The sequence below is a fragment of the Ursus arctos genome, unplaced genomic scaffold (genome assembly GCF_023065955.2).
Source record: "Ursus arctos isolate Adak ecotype North America unplaced genomic scaffold, UrsArc2.0 scaffold_30, whole genome shotgun sequence".
Classification (NCBI taxonomy): domain Eukaryota; kingdom Metazoa; phylum Chordata; class Mammalia; order Carnivora; family Ursidae; genus Ursus; species Ursus arctos.
The window spans coordinates 8,179,260-8,200,877 of record NW_026622986.1 but is presented as its reverse complement, the minus strand read 5'-3'; the positions used below and the strand labels follow the sequence as shown (position 1 = coordinate 8,200,877).

Genomic DNA, 21,618 nt, shown 5'->3' with positions numbered 1-21,618 from the left:
GCAAGGGCTCGCCCCGGGGTCTGGCAGGCAGCAAGGGCGCGAGAAACGGCTGGCTAGTTTTGTTATGAAGCTCTTCCTCGGGCCCAGCAACCCGTGGCCAGCGAGGGGGATGCAGAAGGCGAAACCACATCCTCACCTCTGAGGAGGCAGGACTATCCCCAGGAAACAGTTACACAATGAAGCGGCGGGTGATTAAATGCAAAAGTGACTGGGAGGCTGCGATGCTATTTATACGGGCCCCAGGCTGGAGGCCGCCCAAATGCCCGGGATCCTGTAATGACTCAGCAAACCCCCAAGCTCGGCGACAGGACAGCCCTCTGCAGCGCCCTTGGAAATGACAGGCGTGCTGCCGATGTCCATACATGGACACACGCCTCCGAATCCAACATTTCCAGAAGGAAATCGCGAGATGGCATGTGCACAGCGTGGGCCGTGACGGCTGGATATCTGCGAAGGCCCCCACAGAGGTCGAGAAGGAATCTGGAGGGAAGGAAGTCCTTTAAAGTGCAATGCTCGTCCGTTGTCCCCTGCCCCCAAGCTGCTCAAGGCCCTGGAGTTTAAAAACAATAATAATGGTGCAACCAGGAAGCCTTAGAGGAATTCAGAGCAGGGAAGGGGAGGGTGCAGGGCAGAGGGCTGAGGAAGGCTTCCAGAGAGGATGGGGTTTGAGCCAGTTGGAAGCATTTGTGGATCTGAATAAGGGAGCAGAGTTGCCCCCGTGGGACAGCTGGGGCTCCCCTCCCCCACCAGTCTCCTTGGCCCAAGAAAGGGAGTTAAGTGCTCTGAAGGGCAGTATGGGAAGTGGGTGCAGGAGGGCACGGGGTGACCCCTTTCTCTGAGGGAAAGCTATTTGTGTATTAAGCAATAGGGCTTGTCTACGCCAGCTGATGGACTTCCCACCAAGTTCTCACCCGGGTCCTGCCCAGACACCTGCACGTGATGGGGGGCCGGGGGCCCGCTGAGGGCCACCATCCTGACTGGCTGTGTCTTGGGCTCTCTCGGCTGGAAAGTTTGCATTCATGAAGCTTCCAAACAGGGTCCCAGAGGCACCAGAAGGAGAGCTTGGAAAGAGCCGAGCAAATTCATGTCCATCTTGCCAGATGAGTGGATGGAGTTTGCTGAGTGCAGCTCGTGCTGCTAACCCTGGACCCCATCAGGCATTTGGGTGCTCTCATTTCCCTGATTCAGTTTATGGGGTAAGTCGCCAGCTGTTGATTGGGTCTGGCCAGCCTCCAGGGATTGGCTCTTGGGTCTGGCTTTCGTCCTCATCTTGTGAAACTGGAGGCATCATGAAATGTCATAGAACGGACAGTGGCACCTGACAGACGTGGGTTCGAATCCAGCCTCTGCCACTGAACTGTGATCGCCGAGCAAGTTTTCCAATCTCTAAAAACCTCCAGGTAGTCATGTATAAAATGAGGGATAGTGATGACTTCCTCCAGGGTTTGAGAATTAGCAATAACGTAAGTGTTCGTACAGATGAGAAACTCCATGAGTGGTGAGCATTACCTTAGTTTTCTCTCTCGTTGCAAACATGCCTCTGATGGAAGAGTTACCATTTTTGTGGGACCACCATACACCAGAGACACAAACCTGTGGCAGGAACACAGCCTCCTCCCCGTCCCACATTTTCTCCCCTGCTGGCAAGTCCTCAGCTGCCTGGATTTGGGGTTTTCTGCCCCAGCCCAGGAAGGTCAGCGGTGGTTCACGCATCAGAGATGGGCTCCCTCTGCCGGGCAGTAAGGGTGGTGCTCAGGGCAGGGAAGGGGGACAGGAGGTTGCTGCTGAGGCCTAGCTACGGGTGGCTTCTAGAAATCCCACAGGAGTAGCCCCTATCCAAGGAGCACCTCCAGAGTGCACTAACCACCGGTCGTGTAATAAGACATAGACATGGTTCCTGACACAGAGCGCCTAAAACCCTCGGAATTTCCTGAGTGATAGAGGTGATAGGATTGTCTTTTGTTCTACTCTTTGGTCTTTGTCTCTGGTTCCTGACAACAGAGACCCTGTATCTCTTGGAATTTCCTGGATGTTTGGAGCATCTTTTGTTCTAACCGGACAACTCTCGATGTTGCCCTAGATAGCTTCAGGATGGGGCAGGTTGCCAGGTTAGACCTTGATTAGAAGCCTGGAACTTTTGGCCCTTGCCGCCCACCCTCAACCTCTGGGGAGGGGGATAGGACTGGAGAATGAGGTAATAATCAATCGTGTCTATGTGAGGAAGGCTCCATAAAATTCCCAGTAGCATGGAGTTCGGGGAGCTTCCAGGTTGGGGCACACATCTGTGAGGCGGGACGTTGGCACACCCCCACTCCACAGGGGCAGAGACTGCTGTCCTCCAGACCTCGTCTTGTGTGTTGTTTCATCTGGCTATTCATCTACATCCTTTATATTATCCTTTATCATAAAGTGAAAAATGTATGCAAAGTGTGTTCCTGCGTTATGTGACGTGTTGTAGCAAATTGTCGTGGGAATCCTTGACTTATGGCTGGTTGGTCAGAAGCATGGGAAGTCTAGGCCTTGTGGCTGGTGTCTAAAGTGGGGGCAGTCTTGAGGGAATAAGCCCTTACCTTGTAGGATTGGCCCTCCCTCTGGGTAGTCGGTGTCAGAATCGAATTGAATTGTTGAATACTCGTTTGCGTCAGGAGAATCAGAGAACTGATTGTTGGTATTGGAGAAAACGCCGCCATCTACACTTTCGCAGTGATCGGGAGTCCCTGAGAAGTGGGGGAGACTTTACAGCACAGTCTCGTTAAGGAAGGACCCCATGCACGGGCCTCTGAGAACCTTCCTGAAGACACACATAGGCCTCCACCTTGTATCACAAGAGTCCAGCCCCAACTTTCTTGCCAAGGTCACTAGGGCACTTTAGGGAATCCTAACAAGTCAGAATGCTTCGAAACACTTTTTACCCCTTAAACTTGAATTCTTAATTAATTACTTCTGCCGGCTCATTAAAAGATCTTAGATGATGTACGTTATGCTATATCTCAGATGTTTAAAGGCAAAATAATCATTTTAATCCTACTTTGAATACAATCTTTAAAGAGGAGTGCAAGTTCTTTTTTGTTTTCTTAAGAGATGCCAGAGAGACTCGCAAGCACCTCTCACTACTTGTCACACCGACAGCCACTCCAGCATCTGACAGCCCTCAAGAAATGACAAATATGGGGCGCCTGGGTGGCACAGAGGTTAAGCATCTGCCTTCGGCTCAGGGCGTGATCCCGGCGTTATGGGATCGAGTCCCACATCAGGCTCCTCCGCTATGAGCCTGCTTCTTCCTCTCCCACTCCCCCTGCTTGTGTTCCCTCTCTCGCTGGCTGTCTCTCTCTCTGTCAAATAAATAAATTAAAAAATCTTTAAGAAAGAAAGAAAAAAAAAAAAGAAAGGACAAATATGACCAAAATAAATGTTCACAGAGATCAGCAAGCCCAGTATTGCAATATCTTCTCTGGTCTCTGGCCTACAACCACCCCTCCCCCCCCATGCATTTCCCTATTTGACTTCTCCTCAAACTGTCTCAGCTACTTCAAGCCCAAACTGTCCAAAAGTAAACTCATGTTTTTTCCCTCAACCCTGGCTGCCAGCCCCACCTGATCCCTCCTGAGGTTCCACATCAGTAAATGGCATCAACAGTCATTCTTCAAGTGACACAAGCAAGAAACGAAGTCATCCTTACTTCCTTTATTCTCACCATCCAAACCAACCCATCACCGAGAACCAACCATTTTGTTTCCTGAATATCTCTAAATCCACGCACTGCTCCCCCCTCCCACTGCTGCCCCCCTAGTCCAGACTGTCTTTGTCTCTTACCTGGGTGACTGTAGTGGCCTCCTCTTTGGATCCAGTCAGATTCTTTTCCAACCTGATTCTACCCTGCATCTATACGGATCTTTCCAAAAACCATGGCTGATCCTAGTACTCCCTGTTTAAAGCTCTTAAAATAAAAACCAATTCTCTAACAAGCCTGCAAGGCCTCTATACACAGGCCCCTGCTCTCTGTGCTCCAGTCACACTAGGCTTCTCTAATTTCTCCCATGCCCCGGTGATCCTCTCAAACAGGCCTTTATGCCTGCTCTTTCTTCCATCTAGAATGATCAAATGCCACAACGACTGCCCCTTCACCTGGCTAGCCTCTACACAAGCCTCGGGTCTCTGCTCCAGCATCATTTTACTAAAAACCTTCTCTGACTGCTCAGTCTAGGTGGTTCCTTTATAACAAATTCTCCTTTAACCTTATTCTTTCCCTTCCTCAAAGCATGAATCTCAGTTTGCAGTTGTATATTATGAATGTGATGGCCTGATTGATTTCTCTGCATCCCAGAACTCTAACACGGTAGTAGGTTCTTAACAAATATGATTGAATGAATGAATGAGTTAAAATATTTGGGTCTTGACACATTCTTTACCAATCTGAGATTTATAACATCACAAAATAGGTCAAATCCCCAAGATCCACATATTCACAGGGATGGGTTTCTATCTGAGGTGGGGGGGATTATAAAGCTGGGAGCAACAAATAGGAAAGCCATCATGCAAATGCGTGGACATTCAAAGTCACTCTCCTAGGAAAAATGTCACAGGCTAAGAGAAGAGTCAGGTCCAAAGGCCTTGAGAATCAATCCAATTCTATTTGGAGAGTAAACCTCTGATTTCAGAAAGTCTGCTGCAGCCACTTTGGAAGAGTGGCAGGGGCATTTTTGATTATCACAGGACCAGAGAGCATCCTACTAGTATTCTTTTGGAGGGCCAGGGAAACCAACAATGCTTCGATGCTGGGTCAAGCCCAAGCCCCAAATATTTTTCTTTCTCCAGTGCCAACCCCACCTCTGCTGAGAAACACTGAAGGGAATTTGGCTGGGGGAGGGCATAATAGAATTACATATCCCCCTAAACAAGCCCCACAATTCTAAGAAACTGAGCACTCAATACCAAGAAAAGAGGAAATCACTGTTTATTAAGATACAGAGAACAAAGCAGTGGCACCGACAGCTGCCTCCTCCTGGTTTTACCAGTCCTGGTGCCAAAACAAAACAGGACCCTCACAGTCTGGACTACGGCTGGCACGCATGCTTGCATGCAATGTGCACGCACACACACTTGGATAGACTCTGGCTGGCGAGCACATACACACATGTGGATGGATACAGGTGGTCCTAGACAAGGACAGTTGATTCTCACCTGGCCATGGCTTCTGTCTGGAGAAACTTGGAGGCTTAGCACTGGGTCTCATGGAACCACCAACTAGACAGATGCAGATCACCAGCTCCAGCTCCCCAGGCCAGACTCCTGTCTTACTGATTCCCCGCAAGATCATCAGATCAAAAATAGAACTGCGAGAAAGTCCCCCAAGCCAGAGTCTGTTGGCACTGTCTAGGGAGAGTCGGCACTCTCTGGCAGATGCCATTTTTATGGGCTACCTCTACTTTGCTGGTGCTGCACTGACGGTGTCATTTTTACACCCTCCCTCTAACCACCTAACCGTCCTGGGCAAACAGCCCTCCTCCAGCCTCCACCGCCTGCTGACACGGCACCACCAAACCAGCAGCTGAGCAGCCCTGCCCCACCTGCACTGCTCACATGACCCTACAGAGGCAACGGGCACCACCACCCACACAGGGGATGCCCCTGGAGCACCAGGCTCAAGTCACGGGGTGCGGAGGGTGCATTTCTGAACCCCAAGAGTCTGAAATACTTGGAGAGACAACTTACGAGACAACCAAGAACTAGGGCAAGGTTAAAGAATAAGGTTCATCTCCTACATAGAAGTCCTCTTTCAAGACAGGGAGAGAGAGCTGTTTTACATTACACACAGAAACAAACGCAGTCAAGCAAATGAGGACGCAAAGAAATCGTTCCAAATAAAGGAACAAGATAAAATCTCAGAAAAAAAAAAAAAACTAAGTAAAATGGAGATAAGTAATTTCCCTGATAAATATACCTGATAAAGAGCTCAAATTTATAGCCAGGATGCTAACCAAACTTGAGGGAATAGATGATCATAATGAGAACTTCAGTAAAGAGAGAAAATATAAGAAAGTACCAAGTAGGAAACTCACAGAGCTGAAGAATACAATAACTATATTGAAAAATACACTACAAACATTCAAAGCAGACGAGATGATGCATAACAGATCAGTGACCTGGAAGACAAGAGAGTGGAAATTATCCAAACAGAGCAACAAAAAGAAAAAAAAAAAAAGAATCTTAAAAATGAGGATAGCTTGGGGCGCCTGGGTGGCACAGTCGTTAGGCGTCTGCCTTCGGCTCAGGGCATGATCCTGGTGTTCTGGGATTGAGCCCCACATCAGGCTCCTCCGCTATGAGCCTGCTTCTTCCTCTCCCACTCCCCCTGCTTGTGTTCCCTCTTTCACTGGCTGTCTCTCTCTCTGTCGAATAAATAAATAAAATCTTTAAAAAAAAATGAGGATAGCTTAAGGCATCTGTGCGATGACAACAACAAGCATATTAACACTCTCCTGAAGGAGAAGAAAGAGAGAAAAGGGCAGAATACTTACTAGAAGAAATAATGGCTGAAAACTTCTCTAACCTGGGGAAAAGAACAGACAAGCAAGTACAGGAAGCACAGAATCCCAAACACGATGAATCCAAGGACTTCCACACAAAGACACATTATCACTAAAAATGTCAAAAGTTAAAGAAAGAATCTTAAAAGCAGCAAGAGAAAAACAACTGGTTCCATACAAGAAAACCCCATAAGACTATCAGGTTTTTCAGCAAAAATTTTGCAGGCTAGAAGAAAAAGACATGATATATTCAAAATGCTAAACAGAAAAGACTTCCAACCAAGAATACTCTCCCTGGCAAGGTAGTCATTCAGAATGGAAAGAGAGATAAAGAGTTTCCCAGACAAGAAAAAAGCTAAGGGAGTTTATCCTCACTAACCTGGCCTTACGAGAATTGTTAAAGGGACCTGTTTAAGCTAAAAACAAAAGGTCATAACTAGAAATAAAATATACCTCACTGGTAAAGGCAAATATAATAAAGGTAGTAGATGAATCTTATAAAGCTAGTATGAATGTTAAAACAAAAAGTTGTAAAAATGATACAATATTTAGGTAAGGGATCCACAAAATGAAAATATGTCAAAGATATCAAAAACATAAAACACGGGGTAGGGGGCGAAAACGTAGTGCTTTTAGAATGCAGTTGAATTGAAGTGACTAACTTAAAGTAGGCTGCTATATAAATAGGTAATTATATACAAACTTCATGATAACCATAAACCAAAAGCTTATAATAGATACACAAGAAATAATTAGAAAGGAACCTAAACATAACACTAAAAAACGTCATCAAACCACAAGGGAAGAGAGCAAGAGAAGAAAGGAACAGCAAAAAGCTATAAAACAACAAGAAAATAATTAACAAAATGGCTTATCAATGATTAATTTAAATGTAAATAGACTAAGTTCTCCAATCAAAAGACTAGTGTGACTGAATGAATTAAAAAAAAAAAATGACCCATCCGTATGCTGCCTACCAGAGACTCACTTCAGAGCTAAAGACACACAGACTGAAAATGAAGGGCTGGAGAAAGAAATTCCAGGCAAATGGAAATGAAAAGAAGGCTGGGATAGCAATACTTAATATCACGCAAAATAGACTTTAAAACAAAGACTGCAACAAAAGACATAGAAAGGAGTACATAATGATAAAAGGGTGAATCCAATAGGAGGATATAACATTTGTAAATATTCATGCACCCCTAAGGGGAGCAGCTAAATATATAAAACAATATTGACAGATATAAAGGGAGAAATCGACAGCAATACAATCATAGTAGGGGACTTTAATACCCCAGTGACATCAATGGATATTTCATCCAGACCAAAAAAAAAAAAAAAAATCAATAAGAAAATATCAGCCTTAAATGACACATTAGACCAGGTGGACTTAATAGATATTTACGTAAGATGCCGTCCAAAAGCAGCGGAATACACATTCTCCAAGTGCACAGAGACATTCTTCAGGGTAGATCACATGTTAGGCCACAAAACAAATCTCAACAAATTTAAGAAGACTAAAGTCATATCAAGCATCTTTCCAAACACAATGACGAGAAACTAGAAATCAATTACAAGAAGAAAAATGGGAAAAACAGGAGCACATGAAGACTAAATAACCAATGAGTCAATGAATAAGTTAAATATAATATCAAAAAATATCTTAAGTCAAATAAAAATGGAAACACAACGTTCCAAAATTTATGGGACACAGCAAAGACAGTTCTAAGAGGAAAGTTCATAGCAATATGAGCCTACCTCAAGGAATAAACAACACAAAAATCTTGAACAAACAATCTAACTTTACACTTAAAGGAACTATAAAAAAAATGCCCAAGGTTAGTAGAAGGAAGGAAATAATAAAGATCAGAGTGGAAATAAGCGAAACTGAGACAAAAAACAAACAAACCAACAATAGAAAAGATTAGTGAAACTAAGAGCCGGTTCTTTGAAAAGATAAAGTTGACACACCCTTAGGAAGATCATCAAGAAAAAAAAAAAAGAGGGTCCAAATAAAATAAAAAATGAAAGAAAAGTTATAACTGATACCACAGAAATACAAAGAATAAGATAAATACTTTGAACAAATTATACACCAAGAAATTGGGCAACCTAGAAGAAATGGGTACATTCCTAGAAACACACACTCCTCTGAGACTTGATTATGAAGAAATAGAAAATCTGAATAGACCAATTACTAATAAGGAGATTGAATCAGTAATCAAAAAACTTTCAACAAACAAAAGTCCAGGACCAGACAGCTTCACTGGTGAATTCTACCAAGCGTTCAAAGAAGAGTTAATACTATCCTTCTCAGATGATTCCAAAGTTATTGAAGAGAAGGGAACACTTCCAAACTCATTTTACCAGGTCAGCACATAACACGCAAAAAATTATAGGCCAATATCCTTGATGAACATAGATGTGAAAAATCATCAATAAGATATTAGCTAATCAATTCAACAATACATTAAAAAAATTATACACCATGACCAAGTGGGACTTATTCCAGGGATTCAAGGATGGTCCAATTTCTACAAATCAATGTCTGTGGTACACCACATTAACAAAATGAAGAGTGACGATCATATGATCATTGCAATAAAGGCAGAAAAACATTTGAAAAAATTCAACATCCACATATGATAAAAACTCCCAACAAAGCAGGTACAGAGGAAACATATCTCAACATAATAAAGGCTATCTATGACAAACCCACAGGTATCATACTCAACAGTGAAAAGCTAAAAGCTTTTCCCAAGATCATGAACAAGACAAGGATACCCACTCTTGCCCCTTTTATTCAACACAGGATTGGAAGTTCAGCCACAGCAATTAGGCAAGAAAAAGAAATAAAGGCACCCAAATTGGTAAGGAAGAAGTAAAACTGTCCCTATTGCAGATGACATGGTACTATATATTAAAAAACTCTAAAGACTCAAAAAGAAAACCCTATTAGAATAAATTAATTCAGCTAAGTTGCAGGATACAAAACTAAAATATAGAAAGCAGCTGCATTTTTATACACTAAAAAGGAACTATCAGAAAAAGAATTAAGAAGCCCATTCCATTCACAATTGTATCAAAAAGAGTAAGTTCCCTAGAAGTACATTTAACCAAGGAAATGAAAGACCTATACTCTGAGAACTGTGAGACACTGCTGAAAGAAATCAAACAAGCCACAAACAAATGAAAAGATAGTCCATGCTTATGATTGGAAGGACTAATATTATTAAAATGTCCATACTACCCAAAATAATCTACGGATTCAATGTAATCCCTATCAAAATACCAATGTCATTTTTCTTTTCTTTTCTTTTCTTTTCTTTTCTAAGATTTTATTTATTTATTTGTCAGAGAGAGAGGGAGAGAGAGCATGAGCAGGGGGAACGGCAGGCAGAGGGAGAAGCAGGCTCCCTGCCCAGCAAAGAGCCTGATGTAGGACTCGATCCCAGGACCCTGGGATCATGATCTGAGCCAAAGGCAGATGCTTAACCAACTGAGCCACCCAGGCGTCCCCCAATGGCATTTTTCACACAACCACAACAAATAATATTAAAATTTGCGTGAAACCACAAAGAAAAAAACCCCACCTGAATAGCCAAAGCAATCTTCAGAAAGAAGAACAAAGCTGGAGGCATCACACTCCCTGATTTTAAACTATACTTCAAAGCTATGGTAATCAAAACACTATGGTACTTGCACAAAAATAGACACATAGATCAATAGAACAGAATAGAGAACCCAGAAATAAACCCACACATATACAATCAATTAATCTACAATAAAGGAGGAAAGACTATACAAGGGGTAACAGTCTCTTCAACAAATGGTGTTGGGAAAACTGGACAGCTACATGCAAAAGAATGAAACTGAACCACTTTCTTACACCATACACAAAAATAAACTCAAAATGGATTAGATTTGAAACCTTAAAACTCCTAGAAGAAAACATAGGCAGTAAGCTCCTTGATACCAGTCTTAGTGATATTATTTTGAACCTGATTCTACAGGCAAGGGCAACAAAAACAAAAATAAACAAATGGGACTATATCAAACTAAAACGCTTTTGAATAGCAAATGAACTATCAACAAAACAAAAGGCAACCACAGAATGGGAGAAAATATTTGCCAATCATATCTCTGATAATGGGCTAATATCCAAAATATATAAAGACCTCATACAACTCAATAGCAAAAGAAAGTAAAAAGCCAATTAAAAAATACGCATAAGATCAGAATAGACATTTTTCTAAAGAAGATGTACAGATGGCCAAAATGAAAATATGCTCAACATCAGTAAATCTCAGGGAAATGCAAAGCAAAACCATAATGATGTATCACAGCACACCTGTCAGAAGAGCTATTATCAAAAAAATAAATAACGAGTGTCAGTGAGGATATGGAGAAAGGGGAACGCTGGTGCATTGTTGGTGGGAATGTAAACTGGTGCAGCCATTACAGAAAATAGTATGGAGTTTCCTCAAAAAATCAAAAATAGAACTACCATATGATCCTGCAATTCCACTTCTGGGTATACCCAAAGAAAACAAAAACACTAACTCAAAAAGATATATACACTCCCGTGTTCATTGCGGTATTGTTGACAATAGCCAAGATATGAAAGCAACAGAAGTGTCCATCAATAGATGAATGGATTAGGAAGATATGCTATATACACAATGGAGCATTACTCAACCATAAAAAAACGAATGGGGTTTTGCCATTTGTGACAATATGGATGGGCCTGGAGGGTATTATGCTGAGTGAAATAAGTCAGACAGAGAAAGACAAATACCATGTGATTTCACTTATATGTGGAATCTAAAGAACAAAACAAATGAACAAACAAAACCAAACCGGACTCAGAGATACAGAGAACAGACTCACGGTGGCTGGAGAAGAGGGGTTTGTAAAGGGGTAGGCAAAGGTGAACTATTGTATTAATTTTGTATGGTGATGGGTGGGAACTAGACTTACTATAGTGATGATATTGTAATTTATATAAATTTTGTATCACTATGTGGCATCCCTGAGACAAATATATCACTTATATTATGTCAATTATACTTCAATATAAATTTAAAAAAACTTCACCCCAACCCATCCCTTCATGACTAATAGAACCTTATAGTATAATATGGTCTAATAGAATATAGTATCATATACCATATAAATTATTATGGTCTTTTTAAGACGGGTAACCTTTTTCAACAATCACATTATTGCCTAACCTTCAATAATTACATTATTTCTTTTTCTCTCATAACAAACCCAATGCGTGATTATTACAGAATGCTCAGAAAAGCATAAAGAAGAAAAATTGAGTATCACTCACTTTTTTGCTATACAGAGATAACCACTGTTAACATTTTGGTAACTCTTCTCCCTCAAGCATACATAATATATTCTTTTTAATATAAAATTGAGGTCTTATATTCTACTTTTAAAATGATTCTTTGCATTGAACAGTATTTCCATTCTATGTTCCATAACATGATTGCTATGGCTGTATATCGTTCTATTGCATGGATGTCCCAACACTCATTAACCAATCCCCTCATGCCAGACAGTTGTAAGTATGAGCAACGCTCACCTCAGCATCTCCCCCACTAACTCCTTCCTTAGGAGAAGTTCCTGGGAGTGAAATGACGGGGTCAAAGGATATAGTTTTTGATCCTTCTTGTCAAATCGTCTTTCCCAAGTTTCATAACGTTACACCCTGACGAGAGTGTACCAGTGTTCATTTCCCCAGACACTCACCATCAGCCAGTGGTGGTTTCTTCTTGGCTCTTTCATTTTAAATGCAATGGGCCGTGTTTACCACAGTGAAATTCGGAATTCCTCACCATCCTGGGTAGCCTACAGATACACAAAAGACAGCCCTTCTGAAATGACCAGGGAAATGAATGACATATCTCAATGTGAACCGAATGCTGAATTAGGTTTTGCAAACTAAACGATAGAACAAAACTCTTTTGCTGACATATTAGGGATTAAAATTCTGAGCATGACCTTGTGCATATAGTTGAAATGACTGATTAGTCACTGACAATGTCCCAAACGCTTGTCACTCTTTCCACTCAGTTTCTGGTAGCATTGGTTCTATACTCTAGAGAGCTGTGTTTTTAAATATTACTCCGAGCTTTATTCTCCCACCATTTCACGTCTCCTAGTTCTCATCTGGGGTCCTTGCTGCTTTGTGTGGCCTCCCTGAGCTGGGGAAGAAGATGGGGGTGCCATCTAAGCCCTCCTGGGGACAGCGGTGTTGGGATTCTGTCATCCATCCCGGTGCAGTGTCCATCCGGGCGTACGAGCACCGCCTCCATAACACTGACTCAGGCCTAGGGAACAGCCATGGTATTTGATGCAGGAAAATACCAATGACTCATCTTCCTCTGGGAGGACGAGCAAGACTGTGGTCCTTTCCTAAGGTGAAGGTGTCTCATTTGCAATTCACCAAAAATCCCCAATGTCTCAAACAGTTCCTTCCGTCTGAAAAGCGGTATAAGATTTGTCACATTCGGCCATAGCAAGTTCCAGCTCCGGAATGTAATCATCATATTGAACACCTAATTTCTAAATTGGGCTTGTGATCAAGACTGTTTTACAGGAATATTAATGGCTTAGAGTTTGCAGCCAGAAAATACATGACAGCCTAGATTTTATGGCTGGTTCTAGATAATGGTGACACATTTCTGAGAAATGTATCTGCTTCCTAAACTCCATAAATTGGATGCTGGTTGTAATAATGCAGCTAGAGCAGTCGCACTTTATCGTAAGAGCTGTTGTCCCGTGGAAATCATTATTCAGTGTATACTTGATAAACTGGTCATCATTCACAAGCAGAAGAGAAATTGATGTGGCCCGTTCTATTTACAGGGGAATGGGCAATATGTCATCTTCTTATTGGACTGATGTTCATCCTACCAGAAGGACTGTGTTGCCTCCTGCGTGTTGCTCAGAGAATTTTGTTAATGTCATTAGTCTTACCGGCTTCAATGCCCAGGGCATAAGAAGAACCATTCCTGATCTCAGACTTATTTTCAGAGGAGAACCTAGGAACGAGATTTCCAGATACAAACTTAATCTTGTACTTCCCAAATGGAAAAAACGAAGAGGAAATGATGAATGGCGATGAGAACCTTTGTTCCTCAAAGCTGGCCAGATCATGATAGGCAAGTCACAATGACTTCATGTGCCATTAAATATCGGAAGACGCTGGTCAACTATGAACCACTAAAGGGTGTACAGCTGAGGCCAGGCCTTCCAACCTCGTGGACATGTGTTCCCCACAAGGAACATGGTAACAACTCCCTGGAGATTAAAATCCTTCTCGATGGAGAACAAGGCATCACTGCAGGGGACAGTCATGCCGTGGATGTCACACTGCCCTGCCCAGTCCTGCAAGTTCTTGGTCGACAGCCATGGGTGACAGCATTGTTGTCCCCGGAGAGAAGGCTGCCCGGGGCCTTGGCTGTTCATACAGCTGGCTCCATTCGCCAGCTGTATGAACAGGTGCTAGTAAAGGGCACAGGGGCCACGTGTCCTCTGAATGGTGGTCAGGCTGGGTGTGGGCTGAGCTGGCCCACAGGATTTCCTCGGGGGCCACTGAGACTCTTGCCAGTTTCTAGCACTTTCCAAGTTTCTAGTTACCTAACTTGCAGGCCGCGGAGCATCTTCAGGTTTTCAGCCTCTCCTGACTCACCAGAGGAATCCATATTGGATTAATCTGCAAGGATTTATTGCAACCCAGCTCCGAGCCCGACCCCTGCTGTCGGAGGAGGGGGCGCAAGAGAGAACCACGGTCCCCTTTATACGGTCCTTCTGTGTTTCCAAACCCTCTTACAAAAATTGTCTGGCGGTGACACAACCAACGGTTAGCGTGTGAGCTCCGAAGTCCCAGCTGCGCCACTGCGTGCCCTTGGCGGCCTCCTCGGGGCTGCAAGCATTGCTTTCTCTTCTGCAAAGCAGGGACCATCCTAGTGGCCATGCAGTTGGTTTCCACAAAGATCAAACGAGATAACCCGTAATAAGTGTGCATTCGATGCTGGCTGCCATCCTCAGGGAAAGAAACGCTGTGTGGTCGGGTAGAGAGCAGAACAGAAAGAGCATTTACGGTTTTCACGTGTGTCACACAAAGCCTCTCAGCTGATTTGTTCACAGCCTTCCTCCTTTACAGGAGAGGGGACTGAAGACAGGGCAGCGTTTCTCACTTTTTTGGCACTACTGGCACTTGCAGCCAGATACTCTCCTGCTGGAGGGTCTGCCCGTGCAACGCACGACGGTTAGCAGCATCCCTGGCCTCGGCGCAACAGAGGCCGGGAGCGCCATCCCACTGGTGACAACCAAGAAAGTCTGCAAACATGGCAAAATCGTGCCTCCCTCGCCCAATTGGGAACCACTGAGGTGGGATAATTTGTCAGAGGGTGAAAAAGGAACTCGGAGCCAGGACCAGAGCCCAAGAGCTGAAGCCTGCCAGGGACCTGTCCTCTGTCACCACGCGCTCTCTCCTCAAAGGATTTATTACAGAGTCACAGAGACAAAGACACCAGCAAGTTCTGCCTGATACTCAAGTGCCGTGGGAGTTGAGAAAAGCGGGCATTAGAGGTGAGGTTCCGATGAGACAAGGACAGAGGAGTGAAGGAGTTGGAATGTGGCCTGGGTGCTACAGGGCAGAGGAAAGACTGGATCCAGGGAAGACCAGGCGAGGTGTGGCTGCTGAGAGAACAAAGGGCAAAGGCTGGGGTTGGGGAACCCCATGGGGTGCCCAGAGGACAGAGGAGCCCACTGTGGGAAGGGGCATGAGGGAGAGAAGCCAGGCCTCAGGGAGCCATCAAGGAACTTGGACCTAATGCCAAAATAGGGCTTGGGAGGGTGGTCCCTGTAGGGTGGGGGTTAGAGGAGTGTGCCCGCAGGCTAAGGTGAGGACATCCAGCTGGGGTGGGACAAACGGGCCCCCATGACCCGGAAGAGGGGCCTTCCCTGGCTACCGCTGGCCGTTCTGACAACCAGCCCCTCAGAGCTGACCACAAACAAGCGGCATCATGAGAGAAAGGTCCTGTGTGCGTAGACCTCGGCGAGGACTACGTGGGCAGTGGGCCACTGGCCTGCGCAGCATGGACCCAGGCCAGGCTGCAGCTCTGAGCCTCACCGTGCTCCCAAGTTGTGGCCCATGAGCTCCCCTTAAGACTGGCCAATCACCACAGAAGCCATTGTCCTTGTTCCCCAGCCTTCCAAAGACAAGCGAAAGGTCTTTGCTTAGGCCTCTTCCTGGTTCTGAGGGGGAGGTGACAAAGTGCTTGCTCTAACCGCCATGTGGGGAGTCAGGATTTCCTGAGGCAAGGGGCAAGTGCTTCACACTCCTACTCCTCAGGAAATCCGCCCCCAGAGGCAACCAAAAAAAAAGCACCCTTTGGGTCATTGGCCTATTTTTATTCTATGTGGCCGGACTCATGCTTATCTGCGTACACCTTGGTCTACCTGCGAGCATTTCAACATGATGCGTGTTCAGGAGGACGTTCTGAGAATTTCCAGCTTGCAGATTCTGGGGGGCCGTCAGCAGAGTTCAGACGGTGCTGACGGGTCGTCGGCATGGGAGGTACCATGTTGGACGACTTCTGAGGGCAATGGGTGACGGGCCTAGTGGGCTGTGGGAGAACAGGCCTTTTCGATTTCTTGATATTTCAGTGACCAGACCTTTCTCCCACAGAGCAACAAACCACCCACCGAGTCATTCCCAGAGCTGTACACACATTCACTCAGAAGTACTGCTCTCTGCGCAGGGCTGGCTATGCAACATGGGATCTCAGGGAGCTCCGTGAGTGAGGCGGCACACGGCGCAGTGACCTGATGCGATGGGGCTCGTCTTGGAGCTTGTGCCCCACGCCAGCAGGGCCTCGCGGCTCCTTCTGAGAACACGCCCGCAGAAGTGGGCCCGCAAACACAGAATGTTGGTTAAGTCAGCCTAGGGGAGCGGGTGTTCCCAAACGGAGTAGGACGGCAGGACGAATTCTGTCTTCTTTCCTATTCTCAGCTACCGCGCGGTGCTAAGAAAAATGCCTGTCCGCTTTGCGAGCTCCCCTCTGCAGGGACGGAGGGCCTGGCTGGAGGCACGGCGCCGGCCTCTTGCTGGGTGCCATGGAGGCTGGCCGCCGGCAGAGGGGGCCTCAGGCCCGTCCGGGGAGCCACTGCACGCAGAGAGAAGTGCCTGGGGGTGCAGGCGAGCCCGGAACACCGGAGCATGAAGTTGATCAGAACACCCTTTGGCTCGGTCCCCACTTGCCGGACTGACGGAGACTTAAGTCCACGATGAAGTCACATACAATGGAAAGTGCCTGGCGATGAACAGAGATTACAAAACCAGAGGAAGGAAACTGCAGGCGGGAGGGGCCCCGGGGACCAGGAAGCCCTGCTTTTTCTGCGAGCCAGCATCGGAGCCGTGCCAAGGGCCCACGGAGTTCTCGTTGGCCTTTGGAAGCTCCGACCCGGCTCTTCTCTTCCAACCGGGCTGACGCTGGTCATCCTGGAACTGGAAGTGTCTATAGAGGACGGGAGGGTGGAGACTCCCAGGAGCAGTGGCGGGGCAGGCTGGCGGTCCCCCCCGCTGACTTCACCCGGCTAATTGATGACCCACTGCAGACGTTAGGAGCGGGAGCCATTTGGCGCACAGAAGGGGGACCATGCACGCAAGGCTGAGATCCCTTCTCCAGGGAGCGGTGCCTTCCAAAGCCGATGTGACAGCTGAGGAAAATTAAATGTGACTGCAGCGCTGTGCCTGCGTTATGCGGCCCCAGCAGGGGGCCTGTGGCTCCCGCTGCCCTTGGGTCTAGAGAAGGTGCCCAGAGGGACAGCAGGACAAGAAAATGCTGACAGACTCGCATTAGGAAGCTGCTTGCCCACCCACTCACCAAACAGTAAAGGAGCCCCTTATCACTCCAACTCAACTCACATGAGGCCTGGCTCTATGCCTGCAGGTGGCCTTACAGACCGCACCCCTGTGCACAGCGGGGCCTGGGGTCTACTGGGGAGGGAGGCCATTCAGATGGGGTTTCTGTTCCCGCCTCCCAGGAAGGGCTGGGAGCCTACACGCTCCTTAGCCGGTATGGGAGCGTAGGCAGAGCCGGGATGGCTTGGAGCGGGCTTGGTGCCAGTTACAGGCCACACGGGACACCCCCACCCCTCTTCCTGCCCCTTCCGGAGCCCAGCCCACGGGCCAGGCCACAAGGCCCTGGCTGTCTGCGCTCACAGAGTTCTCAGGTCTGGCTTTACCAGGAGGCTCCAGGGCCGCCATGCAGCACAAAATGGCTGCCGGGCCCAGCCCTTCCCTACCCCTGCAGCGCCCCTGCAAACCCCCTGCAGCCTGGGCCCTTTTGCAGGGGACATTATGTAGATAATAATCATTTATTCACCAGTCATAAAAATGATCCTTGGCCCATGAGGACTCAGAGCTGAGCTGACGAGCAGCAGGCAGCAGGCCTAATCAGAAATTCAATATTCTCTACCTTTCCTTTCTATTAATGACCCGAGTGCTTTCCCCGCAGCGTGCTGAGCCCAAGAATGGGACTGTGGGGGTGCAGTCAGTCGGGCCAGCCCTCCGCCTTCCTGGGTGCCCTCTCCACAGCCTCCAGGCCTCCTTCCCAGGGGCAGGGAGAGACTCCCAGCCCCCGAGCTCAGACGCTGAGCCTCCAGCAGTGGCGTCATCAGTGTCCTCCACCTCATCTCCACACCTGCCTGAGCTCCTCTTCACCCACCTGCTTCACCACCTTTCCGGTCTTTTATTAAACAAATCTGCTCTGGCTTCCAGGGTGTTTGTAGGTAAATGAGAGTCAGGTCTAAGGGAAAGACTGTTAGCTATTTTTGTGTCCTTTCCTTATTTACTTTTTAGAAGACTGCTTCACCATTTGTTGTCTGGGCGGCCCAGGGCCTAATTATAAAGGAGATAAACTACGGCACCACTCCTCTTTCTCCTTTCTTTCCTCTTGCTTGTCAGCACCCCAAACCCTGTCCTACAGGAAACTGGCCCACAAACTCTTGATAGTGCAGCTGTCCTGGGGGAATTCGCACTTCACAGGCCACGAGACCGCCCAGCTCCAACGAATGCTGCTGATATTTCTCGATTGGAGAGTGACGTGGCGCTGTTTCCCAGGTCCCTCACATCACAGCATTTGGAATATTCTGGAGGCCTCTGTTGTGGGCCCGCTGGCATGTCTGCCCACCTCCTGTCTAAGCTGCCCTCCTTCCCTTCACCTCTTGGGCCTGCAGCCTGAAGATAGGGCATCCACTGAGTTCACCTCAGTCCTGGTCTCTAGACTTGCCTTCCCACACATGTGGGTACTGAAACGCTAAGACGCCAGCTCACAGTTTCGGAAAGGCCCCATCTTGAAAGAACACTCCCTCCCTTCCGATTCTGCAAGGCCAGTATGGAGGCTTCTGTGTTCTCTCAATGCTGGGCACCTCCCCCACTGCCCTGGGCCTTGCAGGGATGTGTGGAGGGTCTTCTGGGCAGGCCCACCCAGCCAATGTGCTTACGGAAAACAGGCCTCGGATCTGCTGGCCCGAGGCAGGGACCCACCGGGGACAGTCGGGGTGTTTGGGAAAGGAACAGCTGCGGTCGAGGGGGACCAATGGGCACACACTATGTGCAGACTTGACCGCTGGGTTCTGAACGTTTGCAGCTCACGGGAACACGCCAGCGCTATTTACCCACCAGCCACTAGACCGTGGACCAGCATGTACGTACCACGTGGTGACCTTTGCAGGCAGTTTCTGCATAAGCACGAGAGGCAGAAGCGCTTGAGCCAGCAACGGGAGCTCCCATGGCCTGGATGCGTGGTACCTGGCACTGGATGAGGGGTCTTCAATCGTGTGCTCGCTGCGGCCACGCAAACTACAGGGGCTGTTCCTGTTCAGCCGGGGGGGGGGGGGGGGGGGGGGGGGAGGGAGTCGATGAACTGGTCAGAGTGGGGATTGCCTTCCGCCTTGCTCAAGTTCAGCTTCTACTGACGGTCTTGCTCCCGACAGGCTCCTGGGGCTGAGCCCCCAGCCTCTCGGCAGAGGGGGCGGGAGAAGCATTAAGGCAACTGTGAGCACCTGGGAGAAGTTGCCGGCTGTTTTCTGACTTTTCCTTCCCCCCCACCCCCACCCCACCAGCCCAGCACCACTGCCTCTCGTGACTCTTCCTTGGGGGCCCAGCTGAAAGGGGGGGGACTTAGCTCGGAGACTGCCAGCACCCCCTGACAGGGGGCATTTCGCTTCTCCCGTCCAACATTCCCACGCCTGTTGAATTGGTTCAGGGAGGGGTGACGAGGGTCAATGTTATTTCAGGTCTTATTTTCCAAAGGCTACGGGCTAAAGGTACAGTGTGGGGCAGGAACATGGAGCGCTGAGCATACCTACGAGGAACAATAAACAAATGGCCTTCCAGAACCTGTTTTCCTTTCTCCCTGGGCTCCTCCGTCCATGGAGTGAAGCGAACGCAGACGCAACGGGCTGCTGCTCGAATCGGCCTGTTTGCCCACACGCGCTCCCTGCTTCCCTAAACGTCAGAGAGGAAAGACCCCCAAAATGTGCAAAAATTAGTGCTTTGGGTTCAGGAAATCCCACCTCCTGGAACCAGCGGGTTAATATGGGGGCCACTGATACATTCCAGCTGTTGCAGTGTGTGCTCGGGGCTCCGAGCTCCGCATTCCAGCTGCGGGCCATGTAATCAGCATTGGAATGGGTAAAAAGGATCCTATCTTGAGCTCTTTAATTTTTGTTCCTGCTTCCCAAAGGGCCTCTGGTAAAATTTCAACTCTTTGCCTCAGCTTGGACGGGCTCGGCTAAAGTTCCCTTCCAAAGAAGCCGGGAGAACATTTCTTGTGAAGAAGGTGTGGGGCAGATGGAGTTGGCCAGCACTTGACAGAGAACAAGGTTCCACTTTGGGCTGGGCCCGCCCGCCGCAGGCTGGCCCCGAATGAGTCCCAGCTGTGCCGCTTCAGGCCCGCTGGCTGCCTCCCGCCCACTCGGGGGACAGGGCTCCCCCACCCCCGCCCCGAGCGGGACATCCGGGAACCAGGCGGGAGGACAGGTGGGTCACAGCCAGATGCAGGCTCTGCACCAGGAGGCCCAGCCAAGTCCTGAGGGCCTGCGTAGCCCCTCGAAACCAGGCAGCATTGGCGCGTGATGGAGGAAAGAAATGGGGAAAGCAAACGCCCCATCAGAAGAGTAGAAGCCACGGGGCCTCGGAAAGTGCTGAGAACCCTCCAGCCTTCAGGTTCAAGACATTACCTTCTCTGGCTCCTTCGCCGGAACCAGCGCCGAGAGCCTTGGAGTTCTTGAGGGGCAAATGAGAGTTTCAGGCCAGCGTGGGCCTTAAGTACTCTCCGTTTCCCCTTAGGTTAAGAAGGTGGCATGGAAGATCTGAAGCCCCTTTCAGGGCGGGTCTGCTAAGAGCGGCTCAATTTGGCAATGATGCATTTTACGAATAAGCAGCTTCCTCCAAGACACACTAACACGTGATGACTCCGCCTTGGGTGAGACTCGGCACACGGGTATCCCTGGAAACGAAAGAGTTGGACATCAGAGGATCCAGTGATTTGTAATATTAGTACATAGACAAACAAGTGTGTACTCAGAACGGAGGGAATTTTGTCCGAACAATTTCTAAGCAGTGCCTCGTAAATAACCACCCAGCAAAGACTCAACAGAAAACTTCAGTCCATCGTTTACCTATAAAAATTTCTAAGCAGGGTGCCTGGGTGGCTCAGTTGGTTAAGCATCCGACTCTTTGATTTTGGCTCAGGTCAAGATCTCAGGGTCGTGGGATCGTGCCCTGCATCAGGCCCCATGCTCAGTAGGGAGTCGGCTTGAGATTCTCTCTCTCCCTCTGCTCCTCCCCCTGCTCGAACACTCGCATGCTCTCTCTCTCTAAATAAAAAAATAAAATCTTAAAATAAATTTCTAAGCAATGCCCTGTGAATAATCGCTATCTCAAATATTCACAAACCTGAATCTCTCGGAGGTCTCAGCCGGTCACTCAGAGGCCACAGCTCAGCATGCAGGTCTAAGGGTTTCCACCTGAATCCACTTCACTGAGGAGGTAAGCGAG

General features: G+C 47.6%; 1 long non-coding RNA gene across 2 annotated transcripts; it reads right to left on the bottom strand.

The window, feature by feature from the left end:
• Positions 1–799: 799 nt before the first annotated feature.
• On the bottom strand, positions 800–20,997 carry LOC125282803 (uncharacterized). Of its 2 annotated transcripts, none has more exons than XR_008956535.1 (3): positions 20,799–20,997; positions 12,291–12,389; positions 800–2,717 (listed from the first exon to the last, which is right to left on the bottom strand). It is a non-coding gene; the product is annotated as an uncharacterized LOC125282803 (long non-coding RNA). The 2 variants fall into 2 exon arrangements; XR_007190099.2 differs by lacking the exons at positions 800–2,717; positions 12,291–12,389 and adding exons at positions 19,276–19,431; positions 19,922–20,064.
• Positions 20,998–21,618: the final 621 nt, after the last annotated feature.